The 17,865-nt window shown below is 46.1% G+C and overlaps 1 protein-coding gene across 2 annotated transcripts in view; it reads left to right on the top strand.

Moving 5' to 3' along the window:
* The window catches only part of SLC35F4 (solute carrier family 35 member F4), a 108,426-nt gene that overhangs the window by 45,802 nt on the left and 44,759 nt on the right, over positions 1 to 17,865 (top strand). The window lies entirely within an intron of this gene.

Below are 17,865 nucleotides of genomic sequence, written 5' to 3' on the forward strand. Positions count from 1 at the left end.
GGGCAGGTGTTTCCATGTTGGGCAGACAGCCTGGCAGCCAGAGATGGTTTGTGATAGTGTCAGGAGGGCTGACAGCTTCCCCAGCAGCTCAAGCTGCTGCAGAGCTCCTGTTCAATTGTTTATCCAGAAATTGCACCCTTGAATTGAAATGTCTTCAGGAGAAGGTGGCTGCAGGCACTGCTGCTCTGGGAATGGGTTCTGCTCTACTGAGCCCAGGTGTGCACTTAACATCAGAGCCATGGAGAGCTCCTTTAACCTGGTGATTGAAAACCTGGCCAGAAACAATATGTTCTGTAGTCACAGCCCAAGCCTTTGCTTCTTTTAGCCTGGTCTTGAAGCCTTGACTGGTATCTTAACACTCCAACAGAACTGGTTTCTAGGAAGTTTGCTATTGCCTTCCTCATTCTTTGCTGCTTTAGGTAAAACAGATGGATTTCAATGGCTCTGTGTAAAGCATTTGCTCTAGATTCTCCCTTCCTACAGACATTTCCACTTTGTCTCAGAGGAGGTAGATGAGTGATCAGAAAACCTCAGACAGTTGCCAGAGGCCCTGCAGAACCCCCTTGGCCCTTTCCTCCTGCTCAGAGCAGTGCTGGGGGTCTCAGAGGTGATGGGTTAGGGCAGGGTACATACCCAGGCACATATCCAGCTGTTTCCCAGCTGAGATGGGCATTATGAGCTGCTCTCTCACTGAAGATGGGCACATTCATCTATTGTTTAAGGGCAGAATTTCAAACAGACTTGATTGTCATGCTGGCATCTAAGTGAAAGGTGTGTGTTTGAAACTGAAGGGCTTTGGAGAAGTTCTTGCTCTAATATTTATGGCTGTATCCAGATACCCAGATAACATAGGCTGCATTGGTGTGATAGTTTTTCTTACTGACTGAATAGGTCTTGTGGTCTTTTAGCAATTTAGGTGGAGCTTGAGCCACATTTGGCTTTACTTGTGCTGTTCAGATAGGTTAAAAACATTCAGGTGCATCTTTAGAGTGGCAGCTGAGGAGCTTCTGGTCCCAGTGGATTTTCCTGCAATCCTTGTCACAACTGGAATGGAGAAGCTGGTCAGGAAACTCCTTTGCTTTGCCAGGTAAGTTATAGCTCTGGGCATCATCAGCTGCCCACAGCTCCCAGGAGTGCTCCCCAGAAAGTGCTGGAGCACTGGGAGTCCCTGGAATCTCCTGTTCACTAATGCTCAGGGAGGTCAGCATCCTGCCTTCTGCTTCCACAGTTTGCTTGTGCCATGTGTAAGGAATTACACTCCAGGCTGCCTTTTCAGGTGGATTTGTCCAAGTGTGTTGTATTTTTCTCTTTCCAGATGGAACTATTCTTTCTCTCTGAAAATTTGAGTTTTCCACACCATTACAGGCTGTTGGTTAAAGGCTGGAAGAGGTGAAACACTCTGGGCTGCTTGGGTAGGACCTGCAGGATGTCTGTTGGCTGGTGGGTGCTCCCTGAAGAACCACACCAGGTCACATAAATTAGAGCAGCCATTTAACTGCTGCTAATTGCTCTGGCTTAGGTCAGCCTGAGAGCAGCTGTGACTAGAGAGCTGTGGAGCTGAGAACAGCTCTGATTTATGTTAAGAAGATTCTTCTGGAAGCAAAATTTGAATTTTATATTTTTAATGGATTTCTGAGACAGAACCATCTATGTGAGGGCTCATTTCCTAACAGTTTGTATTAAATCTGTTGTTGATGTTCTGGAGCTTAAGTATGTTTCTATAAGTGCAAAAAAAAAAGAATAGTCCCTGGGTACTTTACAGATATGCTGAATATCAGCTGTGATGTGACAGCAATAAGCACATCAAACTCTGGGTTACTGGCATCATTGATATGCTGTGTGTGCAGAGGCTTTGTATATCACTAGGCTTTGTGCCTGACAACTGCAAGGATGTTAATTATTATGCTATAATTCATCAGCTGAAGGACCTTGCAGCACTGTTATTAAGCCATATTCTGAGGCCTTTGCTGGGTCATTAAGCAAAAACTAAGTAAAGACTAATTTACTCCGTTATTAATCAATGAATTAAATATATTCTGAAGTCCTGTTTTAAAAAGGAAGGTACTGCTTGGGTGGAAAATGAGGAAATTACATAAAAATTTAAACAGGAAAATAAATTACTCTTCACATTTTAAATAATTTTGGAAAATAATTCTTTCTGCAGAGTCTTGTAAGTCCAGGTCAGTTGCTGATTTGAGGAACTACAGGGCTTAGAAGAAACAATGAGAATGGAGTGGAATTTTGCCCAGTGAGGCAGATCCTGTTCACAACCTGTGATCTGTCCCCTTCATCCTGTTCCCTGGCTCTGCTGTGGTTTGTGACTGGGGACCCTCTTTACTGCACCAGTGTAGTTAAGTCATCAGGTTTTCAGATTTCCCCATCCTTAGCCTTGAGGAATGGCCTTGACCATCTGGACCTTCCCTGGTCCTGGGTATATGAGTGACCTTTTTGCCAGCACTCACTGGGTCATTTCTCACATCTCTGGATTTGTGTTTTCCTAGAGTCCCTCAGCTCTCCCTGGCTCTGGGGATAGCTTTTTCTTCCTTGGCACATGACTGAGCAGGGACAGGAGTGATTTTCAGGATTTTCCTGACCAGTGTTGTGGCAGCAGCACGGTGTGACCCTTCAGCAGGTGCCAGATCTCCTGACTGGAAGCACTGGGCAGCTCCCAGTTTAGCTCCCCAGAGCTCACACTCACCTGCTGAACCAAACCCAGCCCTGGCTTCTCCTGCTTGGCCCATCCCTGCTGCCAGAGCTGTTTCCAGCTGTTTCCAGCTGCCTGGCCCCCTCTGGGTTTGATTGCCTTTTGGAAGTGCCAGCTCTGTGGCTTCCCACAGGGACAGGAGATCAAATCTGGGAGCCTATCAGCTAAACAGCCTGTGAGGCTTCCAGGTTGTTTTTTTCACTTGCTTTTGCATCAGTATCTGACAGGCTCAAATCCCAGGGTGCTGAAGAATTGCAGCAAATATTTACTCTCCTTTCTGTTGTGGTAGCACCTGGGAGGACTCTGAAATGTGAGGTGTGTTGTGCTGGAGCACCGTGCCTTGTGCTTGAATTTTAGACACAGCTCCTGCCCCAGGAGCATTCAATCCAGCAGACAAGGAAGTTGCAGAGAGGTGAATATATTTAGGATAAAGTTGTGAGGGCAGAGGCAGACACTGAACAAAACCCTCACCAGCTCCCTTCAGCTGCAGCCTGTGGTTTGTGCTGGTTTGGCTGCCAGCTCCTCAGACTGGGCTGTGTTCTGTAGGCAATCCACGTCTTCATCACCCCACCAAATGAAGGCAGAGTTGGAGAAGGCTTTTGTTGCTTTCTGATTTTTTTTTTCTCCACATTGCATAAGTACCTAAGCTGCTAGGATCATTAGAATGAACTTCTGCCCGTGTTTCAAAACCAGTCTCTTGTTTTGACGTTTGCAATCTGGCTCTTCCCTGGTGTGCTCCTGGTGCTGGTGTGGAAACCAGCAGCCTGCATTCCCTCCTTCTCCTGACGTGACTGGAAAAGAGAACTTCAGGCTGCTGTTAAATTCCCATGGAGAGATGAGTGCTGAAGTGTGAGCTGGCTAAGCTTCCCTGCATCTTTCCTAATGCTTACAGCTCAGTGATTTAAAACATATAATCAAGTTTGTTGGGTGAGAAACACACCCCAGCCCATCCCCACTGCCATGGGACAGCCAAGGAGGGACAGCCAAGCACTGGTGGGTGAGCAGAGAAGTGCTAAGAGGAGATGGAGCAAGGGACTGACAGCAGCTGGCTGGCACTGGAGGCAGTTTCTTTTCTCCTGGAGTGTCTATTTTTGGCTCATGCATATTATGGCACAGATATTTCCCAGAAGATGATGTGGCTTTTATTTGAAGGCAGCTGTTTCTGCTGACTCCAGGTGGAAAGGCAGGGTATTTGGGTTATGGCCTATATGTGCACATCACCTTCTGTGTGCCAGGGAAAAGGGGCTCAGTCCATGGAGCCACAGAATATCCTGAACTGAAACAGACCCACAAGGATCATCAAATGTCAAATCCAGCTCCTAGTCCTTCACAGACACCCCAACAATCCCACCCTGTGCCTGGGAGCAGTGTCAAACACTCCTGGAGCTCTGGCAGCCTTTGGGCTGTGCCCATTCCCTGGGGAGCCTGGGCAGTGCCAGCACCCTCTGGGGAAGAACCTTTTCCCTGGGCTTTCTGCAAGGCTGAGTCCTGTGATCAGGGAATGGTTTTAAACTGTAAGAGGAGAGATTTAGATAAGATGTAAGGAAGAAACTCCTGACTGTGAGAAATTCCTAACTGTGAGGTTAGATGGAGCTTGGAGCAGCCTGGTTTGTGTGAAGGTGTCCCTGCCCTTGACAGGATGGGTGCAACTGGATGGTCTTTAAAGTCCCTTCCAACCAAGCCAATTCTATGATTTTATGATTGTATGATATGGAGGTCACCTTGTCTTTTGCTCTCTCAAGCTGGATCTCAGCTAAATGGATGTTTGGGTTTTGCTGCCAACAACTCTGGCCTCCCTGTGTTAATTCACTGCTGTTTAATTACAGTGGAGCTGTTCTGCCTTGGCTCTACAAAGCTGTGTGCAGGCTGGTCAAATGCCATCATCTCTAGGGCTGCATGGTACAAAGCTGCCCCATCAAATAGGTGCTTTTTGCAAGACCCAGAGCTGTCCCAGGGCTGATCCCTTTTATCCCTGGGCAGCACAGCAAGGCTGGGACACGCTGGCTGTGCTGAAGGCAGGGAGGTTGGTGCTGCAGGAGGCTCTCAGCTGCCTCAGGATGCTGTGAGATGCTCTCAGGTACCTCGTCTGCCACTCTGTGGCTGCTGTGTGACAGCAGAGATGCACCAAGCAGCCAGAAACAGGGGCAGAGCCTGCACAGGGGCTCTGCTCAGCAGTGTCAGAGCTGTCACTGTTTTATCCTCAGAGTCACAGTCAGAGAGCAGAACAAGCTTTAACCTCTGTACAGACAGGAGGCACACTGTGTCAGCTCTGAGATTTGTCTTCAGCTGGCTTCAGCTTCAGATTTTTCAGGAAAAAAACGTTTGGAAGCTCATCATTGTAGTATTTTGTCCATCATGAACAAATAGGCTGCAAGAAGCTGGGGGATACACAGGGAGGAGTGTAGGAGTGTGGTGCAGAAAGGTCATGTTCTGCCACTGTGAGCAGCACAGGGGAAGGGAAAAAAAATAGTAGGGAACATGGCTAACTTTGGTCAGCAATGATGTGCCTAAAGCTGAAATCCATCACTGTTTCAGCTCTGCAAGAGGACAGGGAGAGACAGAGGAAATGCAACAACTGTGTGAGTAAGAAAGTCAAGTTGCAGCAGCAAGGCTCAGTGCCCTGGTGCAAGTGCTGTATCTTTGTTCTTTTTAGCTCCTTTTTCCCCAGTGCCTCAGTGTGCCTGCCTTTGTAAGGGCCCTGCTGACCTCTCCATGTGCCCCCTTGGCTGTGTCTGCTCTTCACTGCCTGCTCAAGACAGCTTGTCACAGAGGATCCTCACACTGTCACCTCCACTGCTCTTTGCACCAGGACACATCCTCTGAGCAGCCTCATCCTTTCTGCTCGTTTCTCACATCTCTGCTCAAAAACCTTGTCTCCTGTTGAGCCTCCAAACCTCTATAGCAAGCCTTAATACCCAAAGACAAACTCTTGAGATTATTTCTCAGGGCTGAGCTGATGCTCTGCTTTGTGTCTCTGTTTTTACTGAAGTGCTAGGTTGGGCGACTTCCACAGCAAGCAGCAATGTTTAAAAAAAAGAAAAAAAAGTGAGTTTTCCTGAATGTTTTCACTCTCTATTTTCACTCCATTTCATAAGAAGTGACCTGAAACTCCTGCTTTTCATCAGGCACCCTGGGGGGAAGCCTTGCTATGAAATATTCCTTCTTCTTTGATGCAAAACACTTTGAAAGTGTTTCCAGTTGGGTTTTTTTGACCATGGCTATCCCAGTGGGGTGCTGGCTTGTCAGACATGTGATGTGTGATCATACAGTCTGTTTGTTTTGGACTCTGGAGTTCACCTGGAGCAGCACTAAAGTCCTGTCCTGGGATGCTCTTGACTGTGCTGTACATGAGAGGTGTTGAAACAGAGACCTGGTGGGTTTGGTCAGTTGTGGTGTTAGATACAGATCCAAATGGAGCTCATTGCCATAATGAAAAAAAGAACAAATCCCACTAGAGAGTCTTTTTTCTTTTTCAAACTGAAGCTGTATTTTTTTTGCCAGGATGCACAAGAAGAAGGCCTGTACAGCACAGGGACACCCACATGGAGCTAAGACAGGTCTAATTCCTGCTAAATGCAAACTCACACATCTCTCAGCTGCATCAAGATCCCTTGTTTCCAGGATAACCACCCTAAACTCTTCTTTCTTTTACCCACTGGAGTGAATGTTGTGATAGGTCCCCCAGCAAGGAGAGGAGTGCCTGGTGCTGTTTGTCAGCCTGCTTAGCTGTGCTTCCACAGATAGAAAAGCAGGGAGAAAATACCAAAACAACTGGAAATATTTCACATTTGTTCAGCTCAGATACCTCACTTGAGTCTCTGGGACTGTAAATAGGTGCTGAAGTCAAAGCACTCAGAGCCTGTTGTTATTTTCCTGCTGTGAGAGGCTCTGGCCAGTGCCTTGGACTGCTGGAGGAACAGGGCTCAGAGCTGTGCAGCTCTTGAAAACATTGCCATCAAATCCTGCCAAAGAGGAAACTTCGTTCAGTGAAGAGGGAAAAGAGAGGAGGAAGACAGGGAAATGAGCTGTGACTGTACAGTGTGGATATCCTGGGACTGCTCCTGCCAGTCACCTCTCTCTGACCCACCTACTCCATCCCTTCCTTCCCCAAATCCAGCTGGGTGATCCTCCTCTCCCTATCTCTCCTCCCTTCAAGCACTGCAAACCTTAAATCCTGCACTTCCCTGTCAGTTGTTGTTCAACTCCAAATATCTGCAAACAGCCAAACATGGAGCTCCTCCCTTCTGGTTCCCATCCACCCTGGCATGAGGAGCTAAAAACTGGGAAACTCCCAAATCAGCTGTTCTTTTTTTTTTCTTTTTTTTTTTCTTTTTTTTTCTTGAACAAAGCCTGGCTTAAGAAATGTCCCTTGAGACAACTGTGAAAGATTCTTGCTTGCAAAGCTACCTACTGATGTGCTTCTAATTACTGCTATCACATTATTTCAATGATGCCTCCAGTACAGAAGATTTTATCTTATCTTTTCCTGTACAGGGTGTTCGTATTTGGATTTTCTTTGGGATTGGAAGTTGTGAGTAGAGTTTCTGGAGTTTTCTAGCAGGGTGTACCCCTGTTGCTTTAATAAAGGGTGTATGGCCAAGGGAGAGGCAGTTTTTCTCTCTTACCTGTCATGATACACACTGGAGAGCAGTGCTGAGGGTCAGGATGGGATTTTTTCAAGCCTTTACAGGGTTCACTTGGGTAATTGTCTTGTTCTTCTGGCAGTTTTAAATTTTAAGGCACATTGACCTTTCAACTGTAAGTGGTTTTTTTGGGACTGACTAGAATAGTTTTGGGAGTGTTTTTGGTGTGGTTTGTTTGGTTTGTTTTCCCTTTTGAGACATTGGGGCAGGAGGAGGAAGAGAGGACAGGCTTGTGATGAAGTCACTGGGCAGCAGCTGAGGCCTCAGTTCAGTTCTGGTTGCCTGGCATTAAACCCAGATATTTGAGGCCAAGTTGTAAATCCAGCAAGGTGAATATTACAATGGTCATTGTTTTCAGTGGGAAAATGTTTTATTGTTTTTTTTTTTTTTTCCAAGGGAAGAAAACGTAAATAATTTAAAGCATCCCAGACTGTGGTCTCATTTCCCATTCCCTGTTAGCTTCTATTTCTGATGCCTGTTTAAAAACATGTGAAGCATCACAGTTTCCCAACCTGGCACTGCTGATGCTTGCCTTGCTTGGAGATCAGTGAAGCAAAAGAATCCAGAAGCTGAAAGGCTTCTGAGCCAGGGCCCTGGAGCAGAACAGGTCAGGACTGCCAGGGATGGTGGCTTTTAGAGGGCTTGAAGGCACCAGAGCTGCTTACTCTGGAGAACTGGAAGGAAAACAAGAAACTCTGGTTTCCCAAATGCCAGAAAAGCCAGCAAAAAACTGTTAACTTTGGCTTTAGTTTAGATTGCTTGGAGCAGTGATAAATAGAGGGTCAGTGTGCACATTAGTGGATTGGTGTAGGTGGTTAACATTGTTCAGGAGCTGTATTTTCTAAAAACAGCATCTCTGTGATGCTTTGTAACTTTACTGGTACCTTGATCTGCTGATGCTCAGTTCCTTCCTCAGGGATTGAGCTGTGGCAGTGTTGGATTGGTTTTGGCTTTGTTCACTGGTGGATCTCAGCAGTTCTCAGTTGTCTGATTTTTTCCTAGGCCCCCTGTGAAACAGATAAATGCCATGTGTCCCTCTGCCAGCTGAACTGTCCCAGTGATGTGGCTGTCAGAGGGTCTGTGCATAAGACAATGAGTGGTTTGAACACTGTCCTACCCAGGGATCTGTTTTCCTGTGAGGACAGAGGAAAATCTTTCCATAATGAGATATCCCTGTCAGTGCTGCAGCCCCACAAGGTTCCTTCAGACCTCAGTGATGAAAGGCAGAGTGAAGCACCAGCCTCTGGTAACAAGCAGAGTGCTGCACTTTGATGTTTTCTGAAGAGATCAAATGGGGAGTTGTGGAGACTCCTGGGATCTGTTTGCTAAGCACACACAAATCATGGATGTGGGGAGAGGGGGAGGTTTAGAATGGATATCAGGCCAGGTTCTATCCCCAGAGAGTGCTGGCACTGCCCAGGCTCCCCAGGGAATGGGCACAGCCCCAAGGCTGCCAGAGCTCCAGGAGGGTTTGGACACTGCTCCAGGGACAGGGTGAGGTTATTGGGGTGTCTGTGCAGAGCCTGGATTTGGATTCACTGATCCTTGTGGGTCTTTTCCAGCTCTGGATATTCTGGGATTCTCTGCTGGAGACTATTAGGATAATCTAATGGCTTTGCAGAAGCCACAGGGGCCAGGAAATGCAGTCTCTGGGAGCTGGCTGTGCACAGGAGGGGAGTCTCTGTGCTGTTAATCAGGCACATAAAAATGGGTGAGGGCAGGATTCCCTTCCAGACCTGATCCCAAAGGGGCTGCCCAGTCCCTCCACAGGCTGAGGGTGCCTCAGCAAGACAGTGGGAGCTGTCCTGGGTGGCCCTTGTGACCCTTTCCACAGACATTCCCTGTCCAGAGAAGTTTGGATGAGCATAGCCAGGAGAAGGAGAATCACTGGGAAGAGAGTCTTGCTGCCAGACTGGACTGAGCACTGCTTGCAGGGATGTCTTACCTGCAGGAAAATCTGTCTTCAGGGTGTGCAAGTATTGCTCAATATGTATCCCTCCCTCACTAATTTAATTTACATGGAAACACTTTTTGAGATCAGCTGAGCTACATTTGCCAAACTTTACCAGCCTGTTTTCTCATGTAAGGGTGCCAGTTTCCCAGCTGGATTTTGCCCCAAAATCCACAGTGTGACCACTGCACTCATCCACTTCAGTGCTCCTGGCAGCACAGCTGGAAATCCCTGCCTTGCTGCTGTTGGGAGCAGCTACATCCTGTAAGGAGCATTAGCCACATCATGTGAGAGAATCAGCTCTGATCTCATCATGCTCACCTGGAGAGGAGCTTGGAGCACAGAGGGATCCTGGAGCAGTCAGTAAAGCCTGGAAATCCTGCTTGGTGATAGATTTTCGGGGTCAATTTGCACTGGTTGTGGTGGCCCCTGGGAGCAATACAGGAAGCAAAAGGCTTAAGCTGCAGTCAAGGCAGAGTGAGGTTATCTCTGCAGGGCAGTGACTCTCTCAAGCAGATTGTGAAGTTGCTCCAGGAGGGTTTAAATAGCAGGTCAGGCTCACATCATCCTCCTGCAGGGCTGAGTGCATCCTCTGCTGCACCAGAGAAATGGATGGAGTGACCTCTGGAGGTGTCTGGTTAGCCCTGTTTCATCATTCAAAGCTGTAGCTTTGAAGAATAACTTTCTTTTGGGGGGGTCCAATTAAATAAAATTATATTGCAGACATGGCCCTCAGGACCCCTTAAAGGTTTTATCTGAAAGAGGAGAGAATTACAAAGGTGGTTCAGTGGCTGAGCCTTTTAGCTCCATACCCTCAGCATTGGTGGCACCACCAGGGTTGACTTGGAGAGCTGGCAGGCAGCAGACCTGAGGTGAAATGTGTTTTTCACACTTTTAGGGTGATTTGTAGGATTTGAGATCTTCTCTTGAAGTGTCACACTTGAAGTCTGTCACACTGGTATCATCACCACTGAAATATTTAATATCCATAAAATGCTTGTTTACTTTGGGGTTTTGGCCACATATCCACACTCAGGTCTGGATTTAAGTGCTATGTAAGTTTGCTAAAATCATCCCATTAAATATTTCCCCAGAGCTGGCTCTCAGCCTTCTGGTCTAGGTGAGCCTTAGTTTTGTTGTTCCACTCTTTAAGTGCAAATTCAATGTTTATTACAAGTTCTGGCTCACAGAGTCTGTATCTGTGATTAGCCTCAGAGCCAGACAACTTCCTTGCAGTATTTTTAGTGGGTAAGTGACCAGTGAAAAACCCTAAATCTGGAAATAATTAAACTTCTGCTTTAATTTTCAATGTCAGCTGAATACTCGAGGGAATTTCAACATGATGTATGAATAATTAACGAGCAGTTTAAAGCAGCTTTCTTGCTAAGACTAAGTACTGTGCAAAGGAAGTAAAATAAAAACACCCTTTAACATTTCTAAAGGGAAAGGTAAATAATTACTTAACCTCCTGAGACTCTGGTGAAGTCAGAAACTTCCATTTAAATTACTCTGTCAATAATTTAATGTCTTAATTGTCACAAAATCATCAAATTCAGTTACAATTCCCAGAGCAAATTGTGGCTGTGTCCCCCTAGTTGTGCTCCTCATGTCCTTTCATGATTATACATTTTAAAAGCAGTGGCCCAACATGTGGCACATGTGCCTAAAAAATTCTGGTTTAAAAATAAAATCACAGTTTAAAGGTAAAATTTCATTTAAAAGCTGAAAGTGATATCCAGCTTTCCTGGAGGAGGAATGTTGTCCCATTCTAGTATTTTTCTGAGCATGCATCACTTTTTTCTGTTGTGCCATAGGGATTAAATAGAAGGGAGAGAGTTGGAGCTGGTGCTGCAGCTTTCCAGCTTTGCCTCTTGATTTTTTTTATTTTTTTTTTATGTTTTTACAATTCAGAGTCTTGATTTTGCTCTCACCAGAACTCCTACTTGTCTTCTGTGCTCGAGTTCCTTGCAAAGCAAAACAGAAATCATAGTTCTGCATTAACCACGTCACCAGGAGATGGTACTGCTATTCATGCTGCTGATCATAAAGAAAATACTGAACAGATTTACTTTAACTCTCTCAAGAAATTCACTTTCAGGCTGAATGCCAGTGTGAGAAATATTGGCTTAAAAAGGAGCAGTTTTGGAAGGTGATAAAGCCCTGGAAATAGGATGAAATTTCCAAATGCTCCAGAGCTATAACAAACAGCTTGTGGTAATAAAGAGCTGGCAAGGATAATCCCTGTTTGAGAAGAGATTCTGGAGGATGGAGCAAAATAAAGTCACTTAATATCAGTTTAAAGTCTGGCCTTTTTTCATGGAGTCGTAGAATAGTTTGTGTTCAAAGGGATCTTAAAGCCCATCCCATTCCACCCCCTGCCATGGGCAGGGACACCTTCTACTGGACCAGGATGCTCCAGAGGAATTCCTGCTGCAGCTTTCTCACCTGTGTGGCCAGGTGACTCAAAGAGTTTCATTTGATGGTGACTCACACCTGGTTAATACCCATCAGAGTCAGTCTGCTCAGTGAAGAACAGCTCCACCTATAAATCTCTTTTCTTTCTGTTGCTGCCTTTCAACAACAAGGTAATTCCATTTAATGCATTCTGGTAACACTTGGTTAGTGCTCTAAACTGAGAGGAGATGGGCAAAATGGATATAAATGCATCTTGGCAATGATTCAGCTGGATCTGAAGAGGAATATTAGAAAGGATAGTGTGTGTCTGTGTGTGTGAAAAGCCTCACTGAAGGAGAGCCAGTGAAAATAAACTCTTGCTGTGTAGCTGTGGTCAGGCAATCTGACAGCTCTGTGCTGCAAAAAGCAAGATAATTAGCACTTTTTCCTTCAAATAAGGGTGTTTTGGGAAGCTTTGATTTCTCTCTCTCTCTGAATTTGTTGCTAGCTCTTAATATGTTATTTTTAATTGCTCTTTTCTTTGGAATAATGAATAATTTAGGCTCATAACACGTAAGAAATGCTGTTCTTCCAGACTGGTTTCAAATGTACTTTGCAAACCCAAACCCAACTGCTTCATCAGGTGCTGAATTAAAGCAATATGTCACTGCAGACTCTTCCTGTCTTCCTGCAAATACATCCAGATACAAATATATCCAGTGTGTGCCCCAGAGCACGCCCTGGGAAGCTGAATTTATCCCAGCTCCATTTGGCACTGCCTGGAGATGCTGATCCACGACCTTGCAGCTTGGAAAAGCACCCTGTGCAAGCAGGAGGCAAGAAAAAGAGCTGGAGCTGGAGGTATACAGGTTTCAAGGGAATTTGTGGTGCAGGAGGGGTGTTTGTGCTCAGAGGGGAGGTCTCCAGGTGTCCAAGTGTCCAGGTGTCCAGGTGCAGAGGGTGGCCAGAGAGCACACAGGCACAGCCTGGGTGACACAAGAGGGAGCTGTGGACTCTCCTGAGGTGCTGCAGGGTTCCCCCAGGCATGGAAACACCTGTGGATGGGCAGCAGAAGGAACCACAGGAGCCTCTGGAAGGGCAGACCAGGCATCTGCTGAGCTTGCACTCCCAGGGTGGCTTTGCTGCTGGTGAATCCCAAGGGATCTGAAGGGGAAAACATCTTCCCCAGGGAATACAGATTAAAAATAATAGATGGTTAACACCTGGACTTGATGATTTAGAGTTGAAATGATTCTGTGGTTGTTGCTGAATCTGATGCCATTGTGGGGATACGAGTGAGATGTGTGGGATTACACCTGCTGTTCTAGTGTTGAGCATCACTGCTTATTCCTTCCTGTTTATTTTGAATTACACCTGGCTCTAATTCCATGGCATAAATAGGCAGTCCTTTAAATTTTGCTTTATGTGGAGCTCTGTAAACATCAGCTCCATCAGCAGAGCTTCCTGGAGGCTCAGATCAGCTGCTGGGTGAGCCCAGGGCTATCACCAGTGCTTGGAGCTGCAGATACCCAGTTTCCATATTCCCTGTCACAACCTCATTTTTTGGATAACAGCATTGCTCACATTATCAGGTGGTCTGGAGCTCTGCATCCCTTAACCATTGTTCCATTCCCTGCTCTGTGTGTTCAACTGTGCTTCTCAAATATCCAGTGTATTTTCACTTGAACAAAATTGCTGCCTTCCCTCCCCCTCTCTTCTTTCAAGCTCTTTTAAACACCTCTTGCATTTTTGTCCTCATTCTTGCCTTTCACCCCAGTTCCTGGGTGGATACTACATGCTATACTTGATACAGTCTGAGCTATAAATAAGAAGCAGTTTGTTGGAAAGTAAAATTAGCAGGCCAGATTTTCAGCCACGCTTCTAAATCTGTGCACAGGCACCTCAGAGTGTGCCTGTCCTCGTTTCCCAAGGTGCTGAATCCTGTTGTTGTCCCTGATTTCAGTGGGGATTGGTGATGCTCAGGGCTCCTGGAAATCAGGTCACTTTTATATTTGGGTCCTGGCCATGGATGGAAGAGGCTGATCTCCACAAGTGTGTTGTCAGTGGAGAGATGAAGGCATGGACAGGTTGGGAGTTTGTTCCAGGTCAGTGCCTTACCAGGCAGCAGAGTGAAGTGGGGGATTTGGGGAGGGAGGTTCCTGTGTATAAAGAATAACATGAAATTCTCAATGGGTGACTGTGGACTCACTCAGGTCCCCGTGGTGACAAATTGCAAGTTCTTGAATTCAAAAATCCATTCAAAAGCCATCATTTCACTTTGAAGTGTGATCACAGCGATGCCTAAAGAGGCTGCCTAGAACAGAGGTTAGACAGGGTTAAAGGAATAAAGTGAGTATTTATTAAAAGGCCTTCAAAGGATACACTTTGGGCAGTACAAGAGCCCAGCCATGGCTACACTCAAGTTGGACTCCAAATCACAAGTTTTCACACTTTTATGAGTTTTGGTCCATTTCCATACTGGGGTTAATTGTCTAATTACAGCCCCAGGTTATGCAGTCCCATCCTCCCAGATTGCTCTCCTCAATTTGCTGTTTTTTTACCTTTTGGGCCTGAAGCTACAACAGTGTCCTTGGTTCTTGGGCTGCAGAAGGATTGTTTTGTCAAACTAAACTGTGAAGATAACTTGCTAACACTTCATATGAAGTTCAGAGTTACATACTAGTGCAGTACATAATCTGGAAAATATGAAAGCTAAAACTGAAGGCATAAACAGGCTGGAATTGTTACCCTGATCTAAACTTTGCTGAAAGAGAATCATCTGCAGATCACTGCAGGAATATTCCTGGTATGTTATGTCTGGAGGTAACCACAGAACTTTGTCTCCCTGCAATGGTCCTGAAGGGGTGCCAGCTCCATTCTCTTGCACTCATTGAAAGTGTTGCTGTCCATGGGAATATAACAAGGATTCAGTCAGAAGCCTAAGTGAGAATTTTTTAAAATAAGAATCTGGAATTTAGGCAAATGGAAAAATAAAGCTGTGAGTATATCCTGGTGACTCCTGGGTCAGTCTTCGGCTCAAATCAAATTGTCCAGCTGAGTGTGTAGCACTGAGTTACCACACTAATGAGCACAACTAGAAATGCCCACAGAGGGAGTTCCTGGTCTTTGATTTTTGACAAGCAATGAACTGATGCAAATCAGAACAGGGACAGCTTGGTTGTACTTCTGAAAATGCACTCAGCTGAGGGGTGTTGCTGCTTGTGTTTCAGAAGTGTGCAACACCTGGGCATTACCCTAGTGATTAAACTGAATGAAATCACAATTTCCATGCAGCACTGCAAAGGTAAATTCTTTAGAGATGCAGATTTTTATATGGATTGTTTCCTTTACCAGGGAGCTGCTCCCATGCTGCAAAATAACCAAAATACAGCCGGTAGTGGTGGGGGAAACAGCAGCTCTGTTGTTTTCCTTCCTGGGGTGGAGTAATTAATGAATGCCACCTAAACCCCTGCTGCTGGCCTGGCTGGGGACACAGGGAGTGTGTGCCATCCTGCTGTGGCCAGTGCCATGTGTTAAAGCTCACAGTGTCTGGGTTGGTCTGGGAACCCTGCCTGGTGCTTTGCAGCCTGGTTTTGAGCCCTGAGCACACACTGCTGAGCACCAGAGGATGGATTGCTCAGCAGCTCCTCAACCTGCCCTCACCTTGATGCTTCCAAGGCTGCTGAACCAGGCAGGCCTTGGGAAATGGGCCAGGAAACAATTCATCTTCTCTAGTTCAGGAATTTCTAGACACACAGTAGGAAGATCATCAAAGAGTGGCCCCTGTGGCAGCTTTACCCATGCTATGGCAGCTCATGCAACAGAGCATCATCAGGGGAGGTGGTGGATTTGTTCTGCTGAGTCTCCTTATGGGCTCATCTTGCTCTGGGGCAAGTTGGGAAAAGGGCTCTGCAAGTGGAAGAAGTGGCCAAATCTCACCAGAGTGCTGGCATCACTTACGTCTTTCAGTTTGCTTTGTGCTTTAGGAAAAAACCCATGTGTGGATTGCCTGGGAGCAGAATAAGAGGGAGCTGCAGCTGGAGCTGGAAGGGAAGGAATGACAGAAGAGGGGCCAGTTTGATAGATGCTTGTTGACACTGCAAAGAGAAATACTTGCTTTACCTGCCACCACAAAAAATAGTTCTGGGCTTTTGACTGTGCTTTTGGCAGCTGTGCTTTTGTAATTAAATTGTGCCCCTGGTTAGGAAGGCACAGTGGAGGATGATTAAAAGCCTCAGAGGATGTGGTTGCTGCATTTCTCCATCTACAGCTGTGTAACCCAGGGCTCTGCTCTACAAAACCTGAACATGCACAGAGCATCAAGCAGAAAGAGTATCCAAAACAGGTTTTCTTTGTTAGCTCAAGAGCCTCCAACTTCTCCTTCCAAGCCTCCTGTGTGCTCATGTGCCAAGACAAGTACTTGGCATCCTGTTCCACTGCTCTGAGCTCTGCTGGAGGAAGAGCAGCTGCCTCAGTCTGCATTTCCCAAACCCTCTCCCAGCACAGCTTTTCCCTCTTTGGGAGGAGTGTTTGCAAAGCTACTTTAAGCAAGTAGGGATTACAGAAAGAGGAGGTTAAAGCTGAATTTGGCTTATGGGATTTCTGAAAGCTTCCTCTGTTGCAGCCCCCTCCTGGGGATCCTTCAGGGTGGATCTGGTCTGGTGGGGACAGGGGTTCCTGAGCCTGGAGCTCAGCAGCTTGTGCTCCTCTGGAAGGAATGGGGGCTGTGTTTCATGATCAGTTTCCAAACTTAGTCCATGATGCCAAAGGGCTGCACTGTGCATGCTCAGCCATTTGATCTTGTCCTGTTTTTCAGCTCCTCTCTTACCCCAACAGAGTCACAAGGTCGTTTGGAAATCAATTTCAAAACATTTTTCCTTTTGCCCATATCAGAGCCCAGCTCAGCACCACTCCTCAGTTTGAGGTTACCTGATCCAGGCAGGGGAATCTCACACAGTTTAACAAGACCAAGTGCAAGATGCTGCACCTGGGTCAGAGCAATCCCCAGATTCTTCTGTACTTTTATATATTGCTTTTGTCATCATGTTAAACACCCCAGATCCCACAATGGAAAGGACAGGGAACAGGGGAATGCATGTAAAAGAAAAAGAATTGGTGAGAGAACAAGTGGAAGGAAACCCTCTGCAAAATCCTTTTACAGTAATGAGGGAAGTTAATGCTGAGTTGCTTCAAACCCCAGGAGAGGAGAGCTGGAGGAGCTCTCCTGGAATAGGATTCCTGGGAGCAGGGCAAACCATCCTGGGTAGGATATCATGGAGTAAAACCAGTTCAAAATACCACTGGTGGGACAAGCCCTGAGGGAAAAGCTGCTGTTCAAAGCAGAGCATGGTGTGAGGGAATCAGCCAGCTCCACTTGCAGCAGAGCTCCAGCAGAGCAGGGTGACTTGGAGGTCCTCAGGGTAAGTTCAGGGTGCTCTGAATCACTGGAGTAGTTTATGTACCCATTAAATACAGACCTGAGTCTGGGTGAGCTGCATGCCTGCAAGCTGGGCAGGCTCAGGTGAGCATGACACATGGAGATTTATTTTTCCCTTTTTACATTTTTTTTTCCTTCTTTATGCTCTTGAAGTCTTGATGGAGAGAGCAAAAAGTGTGTTCAGTCCTGAGCCTGCACCATATTGCTGCATCATTCCCATTATCCCTGGAGTGCTGCTTCCTGACACGAGGGTGTAGCCAGGGCTGGGTTCCTTCTCCCACAAAACAAGTGGCAGGACCAGAGGAAATGGCCTCAAGTTGTCCCAAGGGATATTTAGATTGGGTATTAGGAAAATAATTCTTCACTGAAGGGGTGGTCAGCTGTAACAGCCTAAAATGAGGGATGCAGAACTCCAGGCAGGCTCTTTAAAATGCTGTTTATTGTATCCAAATGATGCAGCAATTCACGGGTTGTGGGTGACAGAGCCCAGCCCACAGCCTGACAGCCACAGCTGTGGTTTGTCTGAAAGCTCCTTCTAGTTCTGGTTGCAATGCATTTTATACTTTTTATTACAGAGAATCTTAATAATGACAATCAATCAATACCTTTACTATTACCTATAGCCTGTCATACCTACTGACATTACCATATTCATGTTACTATTTTCCAATCACTAGAAGTTTAGTATGTTACAGCTTAAGTTAGAAGTTGTTTTTCAGTTTTCTTGCAGTGGAAA

Source organism: Erithacus rubecula (genome assembly GCF_903797595.1).
Source record: "Erithacus rubecula genome assembly, chromosome: 6".
In the NCBI taxonomy this organism is placed as follows: Eukaryota; Metazoa; Chordata; class Aves; order Passeriformes; family Muscicapidae; genus Erithacus; species Erithacus rubecula.